General features: G+C 36.3%; 1 protein-coding gene across 7 annotated transcripts in view; it reads left to right on the forward strand.

Annotated features, from left to right (window-relative positions):
• PHF21A (PHD finger protein 21A) overlaps positions 1-19183 on the forward strand; it is a 191394-nt gene that overhangs the window by 13509 nt on the left and 158702 nt on the right. For 5 of the 7 annotated variants that reach the window (XM_028111051.2, XM_028111054.2, XM_028111053.2 and 2 more), the window contains exons 2-3: positions 14430-14470; positions 15825-15936. The gene's annotated coding sequence lies outside the window, so the exon portion shown is untranslated. The remainder of the gene's footprint in view (positions 1-14429; positions 14471-15824; positions 15937-19183) is intronic. The other 2 variants (XM_028111052.2, XM_088017979.1) reach the window with 1 other exon arrangement.

A 19183-nucleotide genomic window follows, 5' to 3' on the forward strand; every position in this document is an offset into this window, starting at 1 on the left:
ATTTCATGAAGACCAAACTTTGTAACTTGAATTATTCTATTTAGTATTTGTTTATTTCTCTCTTCTCCTTCTCCCCTCCCTCCCCCCTCCCAGTACTTCAGAGCAGAATTCTTTTTCTGAAAGGAACAGATGCTGTTAACTTATCAGGACCTGATACTAAAAAGCCTACAAAAATCTTTGTGCTGCTTATTTTCTTTATTTAATCTATATGCAAAGCATATTGTAATTATTGCTGTTAGAGGGTTTTAAACTGATGGTTCCCCACCCTTTTTGTACATAGGGGAGATAGATTTGGAATGCCAAATGGACAACTTGGTATAAAGAAATAATGACCACTGAAATAAAACAGGAGTTCAAATAAAAAGCAAACCACATACAAATGTAGAATGAAAATATCTTTTAGTAAAATGTTAGCATGCTGTACTTGGAACAGATGCCACATTAATTCAAAAGAGAGCCCAGAAAATGTGGCAACTTTACGATGTCAATGGAGGGAGCTGCAATAGTTCCTTTTCTCATTGTGTCAAGTTCTCAGTACCTCCAGGTCCAGTCCTGTTCTTCTGTATTTATTTTTCTGGGTGTATTACATGTTAGCATACAAAAATCAAATCCATGCTCATTATTTTTATTTATACAATTAAATACATTAGCATACTAGTAGATATTAAGGTGGAAAGCCCAGTAACTTGTAACAGTAATGATTTTTCTTTTAAATGTGTATATCAAAATATTCAGAATCTGAGGTAAAAATTGATTTTTCTCTCACCTTTCAAGGCACATTTATGATAATAAAGGTAGTCTAAGAATTGAGACTTTAAAAGAGGCCTATGCTTTTGTGTGTGTGTGTGTGTGTGTGTGTGTGTGTGTGTGTGTGTGTGTGTGTTTTGAGGCCCATCCTTTTTTGAATGTAGAATTTGGACAAGTTACAAAACTATGAGAATTTTGCATTTTTTTCTCATTTAAATTTGTAGTTATCATTGGACATTTGTTATGATTTTTAAGTAGCTTAGATTCATTCATTCCTTTTGCGGTGTTCTTTATGGTGTTTGGGAAGAAGGAGAAAGAGTGTTGGAAGGGTACTACCGTACACACTTGGATACTTCCAGACTGACGTTCATTTTATAGAAGATTGCGCTGGGAGATCTCTGAATTGCCTACTTGCAGTGCATGGTTAGTGTGATTCTGAGTGTGGAGAGAGATGGGCTGGGGGCTCTTAACCAGCCTTACAGTGTGCCACTTCCTGAGCAGTGCAGTGATCTAATCACCAGGGGCATGTCCTTTGTGCCTGTAAAGAAGTCTGGCGTGCGTGCTTAGAAGAGTACTATAGTTTTCTCATAAGTAGTCAAAGCACGAAGGCTCACAATCCAGTAATTTTGTTGAAAAGGTTAAAAGTTTTGTTTTCATGCAGTTCAGATGAAGGGAAGTTTTTAGCATGGCAGTAAATAAAGCTCAGTGGTTGAGTATCCACACTGGAGCTCAAATTGCGGCTTTGCCACGTATTAGCTCTGGAATAATGGTCAAATCACTTCACCCTCTGTGCCTCTGCCTCTGTTTCTTCATATGTAAAATATGAATAAATAATAGTACCTATAGCTTGAGGTTGTTATGAGGAATTAATAAGTTAACATATAAACTGCAGTTAAGTTCTTGACACATAGTATGTGCTAAATAAGTGGTAACTATTGTTAGGTATTACTTAACCTTAATTCTCAAGTCCTTTCTTCTCTCCTCAAGGCTTGGGACAAATGCTGTGTAATGGGAAAAGAGCCTGAGCTTTGTGGTCTGACCCCTGGGTTGGAATCTCTGTACAACCACTTAAAGTTGAGTGTGTGACCTGGACTAATTATTTAAGCTCCCTTCAACAAAGATGTCTCTCATACATGCTGTCCATCAAGCCCTGTGCTGTTCATTTGGACATCAGTTTCTTCATCTGTGATGTAGGGCTGGTAACACCAACCTTCTGGGATTGACATGAAGATAAAATGAGGAACTCTTAAGACACTTGATAAGCAATAACTGCTGTTATCATTGTTATGGTTACAGTCCCACTAAAAGTTTATGGGGAAAGAGTAAATATGGAACAGCTTAGTTTGGAAAGGAGGTTTTTTTTTCCTGAAATGTCATGGTGAGAAAAGGTACGGGTGGGAAAAGTGTATCTAATGAGTCCTTGTTTGTGAAAGCTCTGGGAGAAATAGAAAATATGTGGGAATATGTCAGTTTTAAGAGACTTTAAAAAAATATTATAGGGCACTTTTTAAAAACTCATAGTGATATATATAAGCCTTTTTTTTGTCCCAGCATAGTGATGTGGTTTACAGTAGGTCACGTAGTATGGAGTCAGGAGTAGACTAGGCCTTATAACTGAAAAGTCTAAAATCCTAATCAGCTGGTCAGTCCCTTGGGTCAGCTGCTCGGGACAAAGTGTGTGCTTAACCCCTGAGAACACATGCTTGAGTGGAATAACTAGTGGAAATAATTGTAGAGGCACACAAATGCTTTCTAGTAACGATGGACATCATTTATTTGCCTTCTGATTTGGGGCATTTTGCCTCTGTGAAATTTCCTCTCATCTGGTGCCTGGTCTTTTCTTATGGCAATTGTTATTTTCTTTCTATATTTAATTGTCGTATGTTACCTGTATTGAGCCTAGCAACTGGGCCTGAGAACAAGTTGGTTATGAGAAAAGCCGCTCTTAAAGTTTCCACCTTACAATGATCTCAGACTTAAGATATTTTTTGGTAAAGTATTTGAGTTTTTAATATGTCCGTTTGTGTGTGTGTGTGTGTGTGTGTGTGTGTGTAGGTATCTATCTGGTAAGTGAAATCCGTAATTGAGGGAGGAGTAATGATCATTAAGTGTGAAATAGAATTAATTTTATTCACTCCCAATTTAGACCTGAAACTTCTTTGATGTTTGATCCATATATTTTTTTCCCTAGGATTCAGCAAATACATTTGCAATAGCTTACCACAACACCCCGAATATGGCATGTGTTACCACTGATGAGCATTTGAGTTAAAGTAGAATAATAGCTTCCATTAACTTTTTGTTCTTACTTACCCAACTGTACCAGTTAATAAAGGCCTAGGAGGTGGATAGGAGCATTTACTAGATTTTATTTTGCCTGTGTTCCTAAAACAACTGTTTCTGCTTTCTGAGCAGAAATTCCAGCAAGTTTGTTTTGATAATGTGCTTGTACTTTATCTCCACAAATATTTTAAAAATTGAACAGTTTTATAGCAGGCTGTGTAGTTTTCTTTCTTTCTTTTTTTTTTAAGTAGGCTTTACATGGGGCTTGAACTCAAAACCCTGAGATCAAGACCTGAGCTGAGACCAAGAGTCAGATGCTTAACTGAGCCACCCAGGCGCCCCAGTATAGTTTTCTTTCGATTAAAAAAATTGTAATGTTACTTTACAATTGCTAGAGTGGTCAGTAAGTGAAGCTTTGTAGTTTTAGAATTAGCATAGTGTATGCACAGTATTAAGTATTCTTTATGCAGGGCTTACAAAACAGTTGCTTCTCTTGGGTGAATGGAATTGTAGGAAGTTTAGAAGTGTATTTCATTTCAATAAACACAGGAGTTAGAAATAGACCCTATGAGGTCTTTGGAGGTTGATTTAAAGAATTGTACAATTTTGAAAGTCTGTCTCTGACCAATTTGTAAAAGCTGGGCCATTCATGTCAGGGCTGAACTCCTACTAGACTTACGCAGGAACCTGTCTGGTTCAGTGGTACATTAGCTGCTTCACAGAGAGATGCACATCGATTGTACATACTCCCTCCATTGTCTTTTCTTTCCCCTCTTCTTTACTGTCTCTTTGCCATCTCTTCTCTGTATAGCTGTCCGGTCTGCTGTGCATCACTCCCTCCAAAGCCACCACCAGTTTATTCTCTCTCCAAAACAAAACAAAACACCATTGTAATGATTAGTTTTTAAACAGAGCTGTTATCAAGACCTTAAGGCTTTAACAGTTTGTGGACCTCCTTGTTTTGGGCCCTTAGCCAGGAGTTGGATAATAGATAGCTCAAAATCACTTGCGAAGTAACTGAGTATTTGTGAAACATTTTATATCTGGACTAAGGAAGAGAATAGAAAAAGACCTTTTTACCTCAGAAGTTGCTATATTTTCCGGTAGGGGGTGAGGTGGGGGCATAGTGGGGAAAGGGGAACTTTGTTCCCTTAAACTAAGATAAGGGAACTAGGAAGCATTAATTGATTAGATGGTTCTCTGTACTCCTGTGGACCTAACTGGAAAAGGAGTTGGAAATTATGGTGCTGCCGATTCTGAAAGTATTCTGATTTAGTAATAGAGAGGACTCGTAGAATTTCTTTCTTTAGTTTGTAAAATGTAAAATACAGCTATAATGCCTTGTTTTTAGGCATTGATTGCATTTTATTAATTGGTAGTTGCAAAATAGCAGATCTTTTCCTTTCCAGATTTCTCCTGGTGGTTTTAAACTGTTAACTGAGTTGTTTTGGTAAGAAAAGTAAGACTTGGAAATTAGTTGTGGTTAAATGTTAAGTTAATGGCCGTATTGGATTTAAATTCAGTAGCTTCTAAGATCTATACAAGGTGTTTCATTTATTATATAATTATACGTACTGAAAAACTTATTTGACACAAGAATTTTAACTTTATAGGACTTTTAAAAACTTCTTTTTATGGAAATTTAAAAACATGCAAAAGCAGAGCGAATAATATTAGCAAACACCACATTACTCTTAACCCAACTTCAAGTTATCATTTTGCCAATGTTTACAGTGTGTGAAACATACAAGGAAAGTACTTTTATGTTTTTAAAACATGCAGTACAAATAGATCTGTTGATATACTCAAAGAAAAAAAATGTGTGTGAGAATGTTAACTCTTTTCATACATTGTAAATTTAATACTGATAATCATCCTTTAGGATAATACTGCTTTCATTTGTCTTTTAACTTATTGAAGGTGTCTGAGCCACTACTAACTTAACGGAGAACCACGTCTGCTGGAAAAATTTTAGTTTTCCTACCCCCTCTATCTTTGGAAACTTACTGATTATTAGTTTTTTGAATTTACTATCCTTCTTAGTTGCATTTTATTTTATGTACACTTGCCTATTGACAACTTTTGTATGAGCCACCAGTAATGGTCTTTTCTAGAGTATGTAGGGCAACTTAAAATCGGAAATTCTTAAATCTTGTTCTGCATTTTCTCCTTTGAATGTTCTATTTCTATTTCACCTATGTGTATATACCAATTGACTAAGGAATACATGTTATAACTTGTAAAATAGTTTGTTGAGGAGGGAATTTTGACTCTCTGCTATCCCTGGACGTGATAACGGTGATTAGGAACTTAAGTTATTTGCTCCCTTGTTCACTCCTCTTTGGAGGAGTAGTAAGTCATGTATGTGCCTGCAGTTGTGGGGCCTGTTCATTACTAGTCACAAGGTGATGGTAGACTTATTTCTGAATTTCCTTGCTTTTATTAGATTAAATTAGACCCATAAGGATAATTACTCCACCCCAATGCATGAGGAAGCATAGTCATTGGGTGTCGTGCATCTAAACCCCCATGAAATGCATTGAAAAGGTATCTTTAATGTTATGATGCTGTTTGGCATATTTAGTTTAGTGCAAGGAGTGTACTTATTTAACAGGACCGCTAATAAGCTTCCCCTACACCAAAGATATATTTTTAAAAATTATACTTAAGATGACTTTGTAGTATTCCCCAGTAGAGTTCATCTAGAGCAGCAAAATCTTTCTAAAATAAAACTTATTCCTTTAACCGGTATTCATTTAAGTGGGTTTCTCTGTACTTGGTTTCCATGGAAATAGCGAATAGCTAACGTTATTTATAAGGTGGAAGTAAAATAGGGTGCCTAATGGGACCCCATGCTGCTCTGATGAAGAGACTTAGGAAAAAAATCCATGCTCATGGGATTTTTTTTTAACAAGGTTAATGGAAGCCCTGATTTCAGTCTTCTGTAACAGAACATATTTTTGGTTTTAAAGGCTAGCATTAATATCAAGCAAACTTCTTTCTTTTTTTTTTTGGTGTATATTGCTTTCACTTTCAACTTTTAGGACCACTTACTTATCAGCATGATTGAGGCTCTATGCTTCAGACTCGTGTTTCTTTGTGGGTTTTGTTTCAAAAGTTAAAATCCCCAGCATATTGTAGCTTTTTCAATTTCCCGTTGACATTTCAAAGTACAGATATAGAGCTAAATGTTCATTAATGATAGCAGCAACAATAAAGAATCAATATGTTGGACTACCTAGTTTTTTGTTTTGTTTTTACTGTGAATGTTACGGAACCATGTTTAGTTTTCAGGCCTTAAGTCAGGATTCTTTTTTATTTGTGTTGTGGAGCTAAACCAGTGTAGAGAGAAAAGATGCTAATTTTCTCTTGGGATTAGAAATGGGGGAAATCTTAATTTCTCTTTCTTTTTTTTAAAAAAGGATTGTTGCCAAAGCATTTTAATTGAAATAAATGTTAATTCTTTTAGTCTTTGAATGTGGATTTGGAGTAAACCTTGGCTTTTTCCTCATTTCTTCGGTAAGGCCTACTCTTAGTTTTCTAGGCCTACAGCGAAGCCTTGCATTTCTTAAACCACTTCAAATGAAAAAATATCAATCCCTTTGTGTTTGTGTTTATGATTGGGGTGTGTGTGTGTGTGTGTGTGTGTGTGTGTGTGTGTGTGTGTCAGTCACTAATTTTGTGTTTATGATTGGGGTGTGTGTGTGTGTGTGTGTGTGTGTGTGTGTGTGTGTGTGTGTGTCAGTCACTAATTTTTCTATAGCCTGAAAGGCACCTGCTCATTTTCCAGCCTGGTGAGTACAGCAGTGCTGTATTGAGAAGTGAGGCAGTATGGAACACAATAAGGTGCTATAATTTTTATTTAGTTAGTTTTGGTCGTCCTTGGCAGCTTGTGATTGTTATCCGTTTGTCTGGAAGTACTCTGTGATTATTCCTGGCTATCAATGCAGCAGGAGTTTTCCTCTGTGTTTTAAAAGCAAGGGTTGTAGTGTACTTAGGGCTCCATCAGGGGAGGAGTTTTTGTTTTGTTTTGTGTGTATGTGTTTCTTTGGACAAGCTCCTGGCTGTACTTGGGTTGACCGTGCTCTAATTTTTAAAAATTTGACTTAATCTTGTTGAATTTTTGTGTGAGGTATTTTATCTCCAGCAATTCACTAGTTTCTTCTGTGCATATTCGTTGGTGCTATTTTATAAAATTTCCTCAGTGTGTCAGTTGTTTTAGTTTAGCTGTTTCTTGTATGTTTTTAAAATCAGGTGTTTACCAGTGACCTTCCTTAGTGACTTTTATTTGAATTATCTTTGTGCTTTAGAGACATAGGAATTTGGGTCTATTATCCCATTTCTGAGAGAACAAGTCCCAGTAGTTGCAGTTAGTGCAGTAGAAAGGGTTTTGGCAGATACAGTGCTGGGCATTGATCCTCCTCCTTGGTGCTTATCGTTTACACCCAGAACTCCCATTAGTGTTAATAGGAGACACTTGCTTAAATCCCTATACACCAGGATAAACCCAAACTCTTTTGTAATGCCTTATAGATACCTGAGTTGTTTTTTTGTTGTTGATGGCAAGAGTTTTGGTCCTGAGGTTAGCTGATTATTAGGATAAGAGTTTGAGTTATCTTGGGATATGGGGTGATTTACTAAGTCTGATCTGTAATTAAGTTTATGTTATGATTAGACTCAGAAAACATTTATAGCTTTGTGAGCTGTGGAAGCTTGTGAATAAGGATTTTTGTACTTTATAGCATGATGAAGCAAGATTTCTTCTTTCCGTTTATTTCTCCTAATACTTCTCAACTATAAAATAAATGATTTTACAAGTTTTTATACATATTGCAAGAAGACTTGGTAAAAATTATTTTTTTATTTGTAAGCCTTTCCTCAATTACTCTCTGGCCTCTTACGTCTTTTGTCAGCTAATGTTGCTCACGTTTTCAAACATAATGTGCACTGTCTTAGAGCTTGGACATTGCAATCATTGGTCAAATATTAGAAAATCACTGTTTACTGTGAATTGTGGATTTTTATTACTTTCATTTATTTATGCACAGTCTAATGGAAGGATTCCTAGATTGAGAGCAGTAAATCTGGGTTTTAGGCTGGGCTTTGCCTCTTACTATCTTTGTAGCTTTTGGCTAGTTATGTAGACTTCTTGGATTGCTGTTCCCCTGTTGATGAAGGAATGGATTTGGTTCTCTGGGGTGTCCATTCTAGCTGTAGGCTATTTGAAGGCCTACTTTCCTAGGTACTGAAGGAAATGGGGGACTGTAAGGCAATGATTCCTAATCCCTACCCATCAGAATCTTCTGGAGGGAGTTAAAAAAATACAGATATCTGGGCTCTAAATCAGACATCATGAATTCAGAATTATTAAGGGTAGGGCCTGTGAATTTATGTATTTTTTTTGAAGTTTTAGAGTTACCCTGATACAGGTTTGAGAACTACTTGTACAAGGCATTATTTCTACTCGTGTGTGGTGTGTGTGTATGTTTGTAGTCAGGGAGATAAGACATAAGTTACAATGTGGGACAGTATGTGGTTAAATTTTAAGATGAATGTGAGAGATGATAAACTATCTGAGAATTCAAAGAAAGGAAGATCTGGGAGTTGGGATAGTTAGGGAAGGTCTCCATTTATCCCTGAATCTTTTATCTGGACCCGAATGACTGGCCGAGATTTGGCTAGGTGGAGACAGTAAAAAGGATATTGTTAGCGTAAGAAAGAACATCCCTACAGTAAGTTTGGGGAGAGGAACAATTCTGAGGACAATTGTAGTCTTTATTTTAGTATTCTCTTGCAACTGCTGTAGATTTTCTAAACATTTTGAGGGAGTGAACCATGAAGATATTTTATGGAAGAGAGTGTTCCAGTCAGAGGGAAAAGCAAATAGAAGAGTCCTGAGAAGGGAACTTGTTTTGAGTTTTTGAAGTACAAAAAAGAGGTCAGTATGGCTGGAACAGATTAAGCAATGGGGAGAGGAGATGAGGTCTGAGAGTAGCAGAGGCTCAAATCACTTAGAGTCTCGTGGGCCATTTGAAAGGACTTCAGCTTTTTTTCTGAGTGTGATGGGAAACCATTGGAGGATTTTGAATAGAGGAGTAACTGGATCTTTCTTGGATTTTGAAGAGGTACTCTGGCTGCTGAGAGAATAGACTGTAGCAAGACAAAGATGGAAAGGAGGGAGGGCAGTTAGGAGGCTATTGTAATAATCTAAGTGAAAGATGGTGGTGGCTTGGATCAAGGAGGTTGTAGTGGAGTTGACACAAGTGGTCAAAGTCTGTGTATTTTGAAGGTGGATGCAAGGTGCTTGGCTATTAGATTGGGTGTGGAAAAAAGAGAAGAGGAGTCAAGCATGACTTTAAGATTTTCGCCTGAAGGGATGGAGTTGCCACTTACTGAAGTGGGGATGACTCTGAAGAGGAGGTTGGGGGATAGGTAGTCAAGAGTTTACTTTTGAACTCGTTGAGCTTGAGAAACCTATTTGACAAGTGTTGAATGGGCAGTTGGGTATATGAGTTTGGAATTCAGGGGAAAGGTCTGAGCTGGAGATAAAAATTTGGGAGTCACCAGTGTACAGATCATTTTATAGCCAGGAGAGTGGGTGAGATTACCTAATGGGAAAAGCGCCAAGAACTGAGCCCTGGGGCAGCTCAACATTTTGAGGTCTTGAGAGATGAGAAGAAACCAGCATAAGAAATCCAGAACAGTGGCCAGAGAGATTAGGAGGAAAATCAAGATTGGGTGGTATCCTGGGAGTCAGGAGAGAAAGGGTTTCAAGAAGGAAGAAATGATCCACTGGGTCAAATACTACTGATCAAACATGGAAGTGAGGCCTGAGATTTTTCTATTGGCTTTAGCAACAGGGAGGTCCTTGGTGATCTTGAGAATAGAAGGAGGCCAAAGCCCTAATGGAGTGAGTCCAGTAGAGGATGGGGAGAAGGAACTAGGGACAGAGATATGGTTAACTCTTTCAGGGATTTTTCTTACAAATGGGAGCATAAACATGGGACAGTAACTAGAGAAGGATATGGAGTCAAGGGAGGCCTTTTTTTTTTTTTTTTTTTAAGATGGAAGAAACGGGGCTCCTGGCTGGCTCCAGTGGATGGAGCGTGCAACTCTTGATCTTGGGGTTGTGAGTTTGAGCCTCACGTACGGTGTAGTGAAATAAAATCTTAAAAAAAAAAAAAGATGGAAGAAACAAAATGATCCAGTAATGAGGGGAAAATTGATGCTTCTTGAAACTGAGGGGGGAAGTGCTATAGGGATGTCCATGAGAGGGTAAGACTAAGAGGAATGGGGTACACAGGGATGATTATTATATCGGGACCTAAAGGACGAAATCTCATTAAGCAGGATTCTGCTTTTTCTTCTGAGCACTTATTTGCATTTAAATTTATTTCAAACTTATTATGCTTTCTGTTAGAAGTTAGGAAGGGCAGATAAAAAGCAGTAAAACTTATTGTATATAAAATTAGTGTATCAGCTTGGTGTAGTAGAAGAGAAGAGATTGAATCTTCTGCGTAAGGTGACATTTTAAAGTGTCTTTGAATGACAATTATCTGTGCTATTCTAGTCCCTTATCAAAATTTATGATTGAGCACAGACTATAAACTTAATTGTTCGAATTTGTAGTGGGATGAATTTTAGCCTAATTTAAAACATGATCTAATGTTAAACCTTTTCTCTGCAAAATTTGTTTATTATTTAATATATGTTCTTCATACAAAGGTTTTAGATATTTTACAAAAGGTACTTAAGTTGTTATTAATCACCTTTGATTTAGTGATGGAATTTTAAATTTTACAACCATATTAGAAATCTGAATGATTCATTTCTTTACCAGCTCTAATTAAAGCAGCTCCCTGTGAAGTTCTGGAGAGGTGAACCATCTTTAGTTTGCAGAAAATCATGGGAAGTTATCTTAGCAAGATAATATTCATCTCTAAAAGCAAAAATAATTTCATTTAGTCCAACTTATGTGTTCTGAGTGCATTTTTTTAAGGTTTTATTTATTTATTTGACACAGAGAGAGAGTTAGGGAGAGCAGGAACACAAGCGGGGGTGTGGGAGAGGGAGAAGCAGGCTTCCCGCCAAGCGGGAAGCCCAAAGTGGGGCTCGATCCCAGGACCCTAGGATCATGACCTGAGCTGAAGGCAGACGCTTAACAACTGAGCCACCCAGGTGCCCCCTGAGTGCATTTTTAATAATAAATCTATATTTGAAAAATTTAAGCAAATGTGGTTAAAATTTTTAACTACCTTAGCTGAGTATGAAGAGTATGTGAGAAACAAATTAAGTGGACTTTCAGTCACCTTAAATCAAACTTGCATTTCAGACTTAAATACATTTCGCATATAGGTAGTGTTAAAGTACACATTTATGTATAGATCTTTCTTGTTCACTCGCTCTTACTAAATTATAGAAATAAAATCTTTTTAAAATTTTTAATCAGTTTTCAAATGGTAGTCAATTAGAAGAAACACTTTAGTAGTAGTGTTTAAAAATCACTAGTCTAAAAATAATTGACTCTTTTTTAGTATCTGAACTTCTTTGCAAAGAGGTGTGGGTCTCCTCTTCCCAGAATTCTTATATATACAGAACTTAGCATATAGTATTGTAGGGTTGGCAAACCCCTCTGAAGCCCATGCATGAGGATCCCTTAGGCGTGAAGGATCTCAAGTTTTAAAACCTGCCCTATATAGCTTATGTATAATAATTTTTCTTTAAAATTTTATGTGGAGACTTTTCCAAAAATATTTTGCCAGTATTTACTGTAGTTTGTTTCTTAGAAGTGTTACTGCTGCACCTGGTTAAGAGGTGGTGAGGTCTCTTGGAAAGGCCAGCTCAGTCAAAGGAATCTCAGGGTCTGTAAGCTTTTCTTCAGCTTTACAACCAATTGGTGTGTGACTTTTGGGGAAGTCATTTAACCTCTCAGGCTTTGATTTCCTATGTGATATCTACAGTCCCTGTAAGCAGTTCTATGACTAGTTTTATGATTTCGTGGTTTCACGATATGGTAAAATTCTTTATCAATTTGGGATTAACTCTGGTATTGATTTTTGGAGAAAATGCCCTAGAGATAAGGTGTTCATCCATTGTGCCTTTTTACTGAATTATGACTTTTCAGAAGAGTTAATGTGACTCTACTTTCTCAAATGCCGTATAAGTAAAAGTAAAAATCCCAATTCTATCCTGATCATTTTGAGTTTCAACATATTTCATATGTTCTGGTTATAAACCATTGTTATTCTATGTGTTGGAATTGTCATCTCCAATTGTGTGCCTTGTTTTTTCATTCTCTGAATGGTGTTTTTTTGATGAACAGAAGTTCTTAATTTAGTATAATATATCAGTCTTTTCCTTTTCATTATATTTTAAAATGGCAATATCTTCTTCTCTCATCTACTTGTTTTTATCCAAAGTCATTCATTTAACAAATAATACTGTGGGGGATTGACGCATAAGAAATTATCACCAGCATGAGAAAGCTAACAAGAAATGTCTTATAGGGAAAATAAGTCATCAACAAAGTTAAGGGTCCACTTAGTCAATTCATTCATTTAACAGATATTTACTGAACATTTACTGTGTGCCTGTACTGAGTGGTACAGAATTCTGTAGGTACTATCTGTAATGTTAAGAATTCACTTTTTAAAAATTGAGGTATTATTGACCTGTGACATTATATTAGTTTTAGGTATACAGCATAATGATTCAATATATGTGTGTATTGCAAAATGATTACCACAGTAAGTTTAGTAAACTTACATCACCACACGTAGTTACAATTTTTTTTTCCTTCTGAGAATCCACTTTTAAATAACCACATCATTCTACAGACCTTTGCATGATTTTTCTTTTGATTGGAAGTCATTCTAATCTTGGTGATTAAAATAGCCATTTATATGGACTTGAGAACTTTCAGAAGTACTGCTGCTAAAGAAAAGGCAGGATAAAACAGCAAATTGAATTTCTTTTGGAAATGAATGTCAACTGCTTGAACTGGGGCTCTTTTAAATTATTTTACCGCATGTTTGGTATGACTGTACTTGATTAAATAAAAATTTATAATCTGGATGACATGAAGATTTTTTACAATATCCCTCGAAATGAGAACACTATTGAAGTAACATCAGTCAACAAACATACCATGCTTAAAACATAAGGAAGTTTTAGAGCATGGTATGTGGAGTAAATAATTTAATAGTAAAATATTAGAAAAATTTTAAATTTTGTTTCCTAATGTTTTTTAACTGAAAAAGAAGTTTGGGGTGGGGAAGAGTTAAAAATAAACAATATAGGGTGTCTGGCCGGCTCAGTCAGTAGAGCATGTGACTCTTGCTCTCAGGGTCGTGAGTTTGAGCCCCATGTTGGGTGTAGAGATTACTTAAAATCTTTTTTTTTTTTTACATTATTTATTTATTTGACAGAGAGAGACACAGCAAGAGAGGGAACACAAGCAGGGGGAGTGGGAGAGGGAGAAGCAGGCCTCCCGCCTAGCAGGGAGCCCGATGTGGGGCTCGATCCCAGGACCCTGGGATCTTGACCTGAGCCAAAGGCAGAGGCTTAACGACTGAGCCACCCAGGCGCCCCTTAGAAATAAAATCTTAAAAAAAAAAAAGCAAAACAAAACAAACCCAAAAAACAAACCCGTATAGCCTGACTTGACTTTTCTAACTTAGAAGTCAACTTAATGGAGTTTAGTTAATCTTAAAAAATGCAATTGATAAAAGCATCATTGAGCATTAGATTGAGATCCCCAAACCTTAATTTTCTTTCTGGCTCTATCACTGATTAAATATGTGGCAGAGAGGAAGGCATGTTTGTGTTGCGTAGCTTACAGCCTTAAGTGGTGAGGCTTGAAGAATGTGAATGAAAAGTTTAATTGAAATTACGATGATGCAAATAAAATGCTGTGAATTTTGAAGCCTTGTATCAGACAAGTCCATTTCAAGATTAATTGAAAAAAGACCTTTTAAACAGACCAAACTCTAAGGGTCAGTGATGTAACCTTAATTTGTTAGTATAAAGCAATGAACAGTGAAGCCCATTTGTTGGGGATGAGCCTGTATTTGTGTTACTTAGATGAGGTACATTTTATTTTTGTGTGTCTCTTAGGAAAGGGAAACTGTCAACTACTTACTTTTCCTTGTCTTGGAAAAATTGTGGAAAAGTGAAAAATGGAAAATTAGAGATTTAACTGCCTTTGGATTTTTTTCCTTGCTGTGAAAACTACCTCTTTTCCCATTTTTGGGGTAGGGTGGGGTGGTGGTTAAAAGCTTTGGAGATTTTTGTGTGTTTTGTTTTTTCTTCTTAAAGTCAGAAATCTGTAAGTCTTCAGCTTTAATGACATGTCATAAATCTTTGTAGTCTAATTCCATTTTCCCCTTCTTCTGCTGTAGGGAGCAAGAGAGCTGAAGGAGAGCCCGTTTCCCCAAAATTGGTAAGTACTTTCACGAGGCAGGTATAGTGTGCCTGATGCTAGTTGGGTAATAATTCAGATGTTCAGTGATTTTTTTTTTTTTTCAAAAAAGCTCTCTCCCAGAAATGAGGCTTTACTGTTTGCACTGAGTGAAAGTGAATTTTTGTCTAATTTCACGTAGGTGTATCTCAAATGCGTTTGTGTTTCTAATAATACTGCTGGGCTTGCATGTTCCTACATTCCATAACCTGTTAAAATGTAAAGGTCCCCTTTGCCAAAAATGTCCTTAATGCAGTGGTTAGAGCTGAAAATTCTAAAGTCAGGAATTTCAAAAGTTCAGGTTCCTGTTGTGTTTTATATTACTTAATAAGCTGTTAAATTTGATGGCCTTAGTGTATGTGCAAAATGGCTAGGTTAATGTAACTATGGGAACCTTGACTTTGAAATTTGGGACTCTTAAGCATTTATATCCTTAAATTTAATGCTGGATTGGCTTCATGTCTGATACTACATTTTTAGTGTGTGTTGTTTGTATAATTCTAAAAGAGGAAAAAATAAGAGAGAGAGTGAATTGTAGCAGTGTGGGGGCATATAGGCAAACATATTTTTTTCCTAATATCTACTTTAGTATCGACACTAACAGCTTATAAATCATCACACTTTAATCATTTTTTTGAATGTCTAATTCAAGATTGCAGATTGCACAGGGCAGTCTAGTGACCAAGGATCAAACAAATATTAACCTTATTTGGAGAGCATGTATTATGATAAAAAATTAAACCAGAGAGCTGGAATAGGATCATTCCTTAATACGAGGCTACTTCTTTTTGTTTTTGTTTTTTAAATTCTGTCTCTCAAATTTTAATTAATGTAGTGGCTGGAGTAGATATTTGGTTAAGGCTTCTTTTTGATAATTCACTGTCCTTGAGGTGTCTCTCTTATCTTTTAGGGATTGGGCTTTGAACATGAAAGGGGGAGGCATTTGAACCAGTTAACCTTGCATTTTACTACCTTTATATTTTACTTGCCTTTCTCTCATGGAGCCTTTTTAAATAAATAATCAAGACCCTATAGCCCTTTTCTTTGAGATGTGATAGAATCACAGAATCTCAGAGAAGGGACCTTAAGGGCTTTCTCTTCCAGCCTTTTACCAGTGTGGAAATTTTCTTCTCCTATATCCCTGACAGATTGGTACATATTGAATACTACATTTAAAGAAATGTAGCTCATTATTTTCTGTAATGTATTCTGAGGAATTCTAGTTCCACAGAAATGAGTAAATATTATTGAGGTGGGGTGGGGGTGGGAAAAATGTTCTGTGGTCAAATAATTTGGGAAATGCTGCGTTAAAGTTAAACAGGTTTCTTTACTGCAGGACTTCTCAGAACCTTTAATATGCTAATGTGCATTGTGAATCTCCAAGAGGGGGATATGATATGCAGCATTCTTGAATACTTCTAATGACAGGGAGCCCACTACCTCATAAGGTAACCCATTCCTTTTTTGTACAGCTCTAATCCTTAGCTCTTCCTTAAATTGATCTGAAATCTATCCTCCCATAACTTCCACTTTTATTAAGTACTTATTGGTTATGCCAAGACCACCACACCCTCTTGTGTTACCCATTGTGTAGTAAATATTTATATGATTCTGGCCAGGCTTATCTGGACAATTTTTTGTCATTAAATAGCATTCTAGTAAATGTGGCAATCAACTCTAAAATTTCTGCCTCATTGTCACTGTGCTCTTATACACTACTCTCCAGACTCCTTCATTCTGAATTTCTGTGAGTTTTTAAATTTACTTGCAATGTTCTTGTTGGGTATAGTTGGGCTGATTTTAGTAGATGTGCTTGATTTCTGTAAAGAAAGGTAGGAAATAGAAGAATTTGTGTGTTAGCTAGGCGTGGGCTTGGGCCCAGGGAGCTGAGGTAGAAACTACGTATCAGAATGAACATTCGTGGTAGAGAGAGAGATGCAGGACAGTGCAGCAGACCATGACAAAGAGGGTGCTGTCGAGAAATCCTGACTTGACACTGTGTTGTGATGGTATGACCTGTATAGGTATTCCTTTTCTTTTTCTAAATAAGGATCTGGCCTGTTCCCCCAAAACCAAAACAGAGAGGAGAGATACATATTTTTTATTCAGACACATTCAGACATTATCATAAATCTAATTGTGTTATGCATATATATAAATCTAATCTAATGGTTAGGAAACATCAGTCTCACTAGCTAAGGTGATTTTTGTCAACAGCTATTAACACCAGGACTTGAGCATAGTAACCTTGCCAGTGTTGGAAGGTAGCCTCTGAAATCAGGATTGCCAAGTTCTTTGTGCAGTAGCATTTTCTGTTGACATGTGGAGTGTCACCAAAGAAATACCTCTGTGAAAATAAGAAAACAAACATTATATTTTTTATATCATTTTTATTCATGTTAGGAAATATTAGTTTTCAGTAAGTGCTACTAAAGAGCTTTATTATTAGTATCTGTGATCCTATTATCTTTATTTATTAGTATCTGTGATCATTTTTAGCACTGTTAGTTAAAAGTTAAAGATACTATTATATCTCCTAGCATTTTTGTACAAATTGAAACCTGATATTTTAGTATTTGACACATTTACAAGTAAGGACACATAGATCTGTCAAGACTTTCTACTTTTTTTTTTTAACTTAATTTTAAATAATCTCTGTACCCAATGTGGGGCTCGAACTTACATCCCCAAGATCAAGAATTGCGTAGTCCACCGACTGAGCCAGCCAGGCACTCCTCTACTTCTTTTTTTTTAAAAAATTAAACCTACTCCAAACAGTATTCTGTGTAATATATAGATCAAAAGTGGAGTCTTGGGGCGCCTGGCTGGCTCAGTCAATAGAGCATGAGACTTGATCTCGGGTCATGAGTTCAAGCCCCACATTTGATGTGCATTTTACTTAATTAAAAAGAAAAACAAAGACAAAAATAACTGCAGTCTTACACCAAGTAAGTATTTGGTATAGAGAACACTGAGCTGTCCATTTTTAGGGAATTCAGTCTGGGAGCACAGTGTTCTATGGACTTATTGTCAGTTAAAGAAACTTGGTAGACAACTTGAGTTTTGATGGGAAAAAAGGTTTATACCAATTTAGGAACAGAGCAGTGTTTCTTAGCAGTAAATTCAGAGGTATGGCATTACTACATTATTAGAATCATAATGAAAGACCTAGAGGTCACATATCTCTAAGCACAACTCTACCCAGCAAAATAGTTAGAAGCCCCTTGCTTAGAGAATTTGAAAATAGGGAAGCCTACATTTTCTCAGCGAAATACTGTGTTGAGAAGTTTATTAAAAAGTTGGTTTGTATGAGTAGAAGAGTTAAGCGTGTTAAGAATAGCATAGAACTTTGTAGTTTACAAAGGGCTTTTCGTGTAACTTCATCTCTTTTAAACCTCATAACAGTTTTATGAGTAGATGATACTGTTCCCATTTTTCTGATTTATAAGCAAACAAACAAATTAAAAACCCTGAGGCTGAGAGTGGCTACCTAGCAAGTAAATGGAATCCGTCTTTTCTTGTTTTGGGGGTATGCTGTCTTTTTTTAGTGAGATTTGATTATTATTTTTGTTTTGTTGGTTTGTGGAGTTTTTATTAATTCCTGTTTTTGGTCTTATGTTATTTGAAGGTGAGAAGCTGCTAGGTGTTCCAGTCGTTTGATACGTACGGTTCTGAAGATAACAAATGTTGGTATCTTGTGCTAGGCAGTTACCCTCTCTGATGGTAGCATTTAGAGCTGCTGGGTGGTAGAAGGCATTGTACCTCAGTAAAGTGTGTCTGTTACTGCTTTGTGAGTCTGTTTATATTTACCTTGTAGCAGCTGATTTGTTAGTTGTAACTTGCTGGCATTGGTCAAAATAGGATAAATCTTTTTACAAATTTAGCAAATAAAACCTTTTTTATGATGCTATAAACTGCCCCCACATAGTCATCATATGACAGCTGCGTAAGTTGTCTAAACCCCCAAAATATTTTTTAAAAGGATTCAACATGTGCTTGCCTTGTTTTTATAAGCTATAAATACATGTATATAATGTGCTCCTTTAGGTAGAGACCAATCTCTTAAAACTGCTATCCAGAAAGAGAACTTTTTTGAAGAAGTAGGATATAAAATGAATCTTCTAATCCTTCATAAGTTTTTCTGTAACAAGTCACTTTTTTAACCCTTCAGTTTTATTTTGAAATAAAATGAATAATTGGCATTTAGTCATCGCCAAATAAAATTTTGTGCCTTTCTCTGTCTCTAATAAGCAGACAACAATCTGATGAAGGAATAAAAGCTGTCAGCTCCTCATTAACTTGAGTTACAGGCTTCTTATCCTGCGAGGCACTCTTTGACATTTTAGAGCCTCCAGGTTAAATCCTGGTTTTACTTTTTCTTTTCCTGAACATTTCGTTTCATCAGTATCAAATTTTCTGAGGCTTTAGCCATCCTCAGTTAATTTCTTTTAATTAAAAAAAAATGCATATTTTCTGTGGAAAAATGTCAAAACATCAATACTCTGAAAAATTGAAAGTAAATAACCCTTGTGCTACCACCCAGAGATAACCAGTAGGAAATTATGAAAGTGCCACCTGACCCAAACTCTTGACAGCTCAGAGTATTCTTATTTCTACAGATCTTTTTCAGTTTGATGGACAAAACTTATCTTCTTAAAACTTACATTTCTTTGACTATTGAAGATAGATGTTTTT

This window comes from Eumetopias jubatus, unplaced genomic scaffold, assembly GCF_037043125.1.
Source record: "Eumetopias jubatus isolate StellerSeaLion01/CBP00866 unplaced genomic scaffold, mEumJub1_p1.0 scaffold_13, whole genome shotgun sequence".
NCBI classification, from domain to species: Eukaryota; Metazoa; Chordata; class Mammalia; order Carnivora; family Otariidae; genus Eumetopias; species Eumetopias jubatus.